Genomic DNA, 4,479 nt, shown 5'->3' on the forward strand with positions numbered 1-4,479 from the left:
TGACATGGAAGTAGACAACGCCCAAGTACAACACCGTGGACAACGCCAAGTAGGCCCCTGTTATAACTGCGGACGCATGGGCCACAGAATCAATGACTGCCGCTCTCCACCCCGGAACAATCAAGGAAAAAGCCAAGCTCAACCCCAGCGCAACAACATCTCAAGACATGCCAACCGGCCTCAGCGACCCCAGCGCAATACACCAAGTCGTCAGCACAATGCTCAAGTAACCGAAGTCAACAGCGACACAGAAGACAGCGAAGATGACGTAGAAGAAGTGATCCTAGGCAACAACATGGGCCTAGCCCAGCAAGACTCTGCGGAGGAGGAGTCGCTTAACATCAATACCGCCCAGCAAGCAGTGCCAGCGCAAGAAAACAAGTTGATGATAGTTCACGGCGCACTCGACAGTACAAGCGTTCGCATCCTGATCGACTCTGGTGCCTCGAACTTGCTTTGCCGCCCAGGTTTAGCCAAGACAGTGATCCGTTCCAAGGAAGTTCAAGCAGAAGGCTTCGATGGACACTGCTCTGGCATCAAGAAAGTGAAGGAAGTATCTGGCACACTGTCAACTCAAGTGAAGTCGAGCCTGAACGAATCGAAGGATGGATAATCAAAGTCACGACGAAAACGGAACCTCAGCAGAAGTTACACCCGCTCGTGGCCAGAGTTGTGGATGAATTTCGTGACGTGTTTCCCGACAAGTTACCCAACACGTTACCACCGCCGCGTGGGATTGAGTTTGATTTGACAATGAAGCCTGACGCGAGACCCCAGCACCGACCCCCGTTCCGTTTGTCCAAGGTAGAAGCAGGTTCTTTGGACACGTTCGTCGACGATCTGTTGCAAAAGGGCTGGATCGAGCTCTCGAACAGCGACTGGGTATCCAACATCTTCGGTGTTCCCAAGCGTAGTGATGATGGTCAGATGCTTTCACGCCGTGAGTGGCTTCGTACCGCCACGCCCGACACTCCTATACGATGGGTGTTGGATTACCGCCATGTCAACTCTCAGTCCATCGTGCCAAAGATCCCGCTGCCCGATATTGAAGTCCTGTATGACCGTATGCACGGATGCCGAGTCCTTACGAAGATCGACTTAGCATCTGGCTACCACCAAATGCTCGTGATGCCATCAGCAAGGAAGTACACCGCCTTCAGGACCCATCGCGATGTTTATGAATGGGTCGTGGCCCCAATGGGTATGGCAGGCATGCCAGGCATCTGGTCTCGCCTGATGCGTCGATTGTTTGACAAGTTCGACTTTGTCGTGGTGTACATGGACGACATTTGTGTGTTCTCGCGGACGATCGAAGAACACGCTGATCATTTGCGTTCAATTTGCACTGTCCTTCGCACCGAGAAGCTATACGCGCGTCCATCCAAGTGTTCGTTTGGTGTCGACTCTGTCAACTTTTTGGGTCACACCATTTCGAAAGATGGCCTCCACGTGGACCAGTCCAAAGTCCGTGCTATCGAAAAATGGCCGGAGCCTCAGTCGAGCAAAGACGTCATGAGTTTTGTCGGTCTTGCCAGTTACTACCGCAAGTTCATCCCCGACTTCGCGGAGCTCGTCCGTCCCCTTAGTGGATTACTGAAGAAAGGTGCCAAGTGGCACTGGGGCGAGGACGAGCGTCGAGCGTTTTTGATAATAAAGTTCGCGTTGCAGCAAGCCCCTGTTTTGCAATTACCTGACTACGACAAGCCTTTTGTAGTCACCACCGACGCCTCTGGTTTCTGCTGTGGTGCAGTCATTTCCCAGCTCGACGGCGACGGTAATGATCGTCCCGTTGCTTTCATGTCCAAGCGCCTCGGTCCTCACGAACAGAATTGGCCCGCGCACGAAAAAGAATTGTACGCCATTAAGTTGGCTCTGGGCAAGTGGCGCCATTACCTGCATGGCAATCGGTTCGATGTATACACCGACAACTCTTGCTGCAAGTGGTTCATGACAACGCCGGTCCTTACGCCCAAGTTGACGCGTTGGCTTGACTTTTTCAGTTGTTTCGACTTTGCCCTTCATCATCGTCCGGGCAAGTTAAATGTGGTAGCTGATGCCTTGTCTCGGCCTCCACATGCCACCTCCACCGTTCACCACCTCTTAATCCACGCGTGTGGTATCCACTGTGCCTCAGTCGCAGCGCGCATCAATCGACTTCTTGTCCATGCCTCGGCTCTCTCCACCTACACGACTCGTGACATCGCCGTCATTGTCGACTCTCCTTTTTGGGGGGAGGAGTTGGAGGAGCAAAAAGGAGTGTTAGTGCCTCAACGCCTAACGGTGAACCACTCGAAGCAAGTGTCCTTTAGCACCATCGAGATGGACACCAAAACCAAGGAACGTTTTGTGAAGGCTTACGCAAAGGACTCAGGGACAAAGTCCATGAAAGGTGAAGCCTTCAAGTGGAAGGAAGGACTCTGCTTTCTCCGAAGTCAAGACCAAGTTTGGAAGTTATGTGTCCCCAACGATGACGTGCTTCGTGCCGAGATTTTATCTCACGCGCACGATTCAAGCACTGCCGCACACCCTGGAACTCGACGCACAATGTTAAGTGTAGCGCAGTGGTATTACTGGAACACTCTTGCCGAAGACGTGAAGTTATACGTCGCGACTTGCGAAACATGCAGTCGATACAAGACGAGCAGTCTGCGTGCAAATGGCAAGATGATTCCCATTCTCGCACCGGAAGAGTGTTGGTAAACTGTTTCAGCGGATTGGATCACCGGTTTGCCCGTGTCAAAAGGCTATGATGCTATTTTCGTAGTCGTAGCGAAGCTATCCAAGCGGCCAAAGTACATTCCGACGAGATCAGATGGCGACGCACCCCAAACGGCGAAAGAATTCTTCGAACATGTTGTTCGCCACCATGGACTACCAGCAATGATCATCAGTGACCGTGATCCCAAGTTTACAAGCACGTTTTGGAAGTCCCTCATGGAGATTATGGATATCCGCCAAGCCATGACCACTGCCGGCAGAGCTCAAGCCGATAAAGCGACTGAGCGCCAGAATCGAACTCTCGAAGATGCGCTCAGATGCCAAGTGTCGTATCTTGGACAAGACTGGGTCGACCATTTACCAACGATCGAGTATGCCCACCAAGGCTTAGTCCAAACATCAACAGGCTTAACGCCGTTCGAAGTCGACACAGGCCGCAAGTTGCGTAACCCTGCCGTGAGCAGCTCCTTGCCCAAGAATGACTTTGCGAAGAATTTTGCGGAGCATCGAAAGAAAGTCATTCGGATGGCTCACGAGAATTTGACGAAGGCCCAGCAGCGTCAGAAAGAATATTATGACAAGCGCCGCTCGAACGTGACCTTCAAGGAAGGCGATCAAGTATGGTTAGCGACTCGCAACCTGCCTTTAAAGCATGCCCAGATGCTCGACAAGTCTGAGCGTCCCAAGTTGGTTCCACGATTCATCGGTCCCTTTGAGATTCTCCAAGCCATTAATGACAACGCCATGCGCCTCAAGTTGTCTTGCTCGATGTCACGTGTTCATGACGTGTTCAACGTTGATCGACTTAAGCACTATCACCCCAACGAAGCCAAGTTTGCCTCCCGGCCTATCCCGAAAGCTACTCCTGTTATTCTAGACGAATCCACCGGCGAACAAATGGACATTGTCGAGAAACTGCTCAAAAAGCGCCAGTTCAATCGCAAGTTGGAGTACTTGGTCAAGTGGCATGGACAGCCCGAAAGCGAAGCCACGTGGGAACTGATGAAGGACATCAAGCATGTTGTGCACTTCAAGCAACTCGTCCAAGACTTGGAGTCAAGGCGTTTCAAGGTGTAGCAAGACATCAGGGGGAGAATGTAGTGATGTGGCAGGTGGGGGTAACGCCTTGCCACCACCTTGCCCGCACCCAGATCCTAAGTACCTGGCTCATGACGCACCCTAGCTAATGCTTGCCTGGGAATGTGTCTCAAGGGTAAGTATGGCTTAGAATCGCTAGCCTAGTGAAGTTCCCCAATGTCTCAACCCCACCCGTGTCTATTGTATACAAAAGTGCATATTAGTGTAGAAGTAGTGAAGTAGATTAAGAAGATTTCATAGTGATGAGGATTAAGGAGATCTTTGTAGACCTTCAGTTAATTCATTGTGCATTAGAGAGTATTCGCAACGTCGTTTCTTTTATCAAATTGACAATTCACTCGGCTAGTTTCAATTGGAAATTTCCACACTTATCAAGTATTTGCAAAGTAGAAAGTTCGGATACATCAACGACAACCGGATACGCATTCTCGGAAATGGTGGTGGCTCCGCGGTTGTCGGTCGAGCAAGCCATAGTGGTCCTTGCTCGCGTATACCACTCATCTCCCAAGCCCAGGCACTTTCTACGCACTGTCCAATTCATCCATGAGCATAACTATCTGCGCCTCCGACTTCAGCATCCACGTCAACGCATTTTCCGATATCATGGACGACGCAACATCCCTGTTCCTCTACAGATTCACCGTACCGCAACTACGTGTGTTG

Source organism: Aphanomyces astaci (assembly GCF_000520075.1).
Source record: "Aphanomyces astaci strain APO3 unplaced genomic scaffold supercont1.9, whole genome shotgun sequence".
Classification (NCBI taxonomy): domain Eukaryota; phylum Oomycota; class Saprolegniomycetes; order Saprolegniales; family Verrucalvaceae; genus Aphanomyces; species Aphanomyces astaci.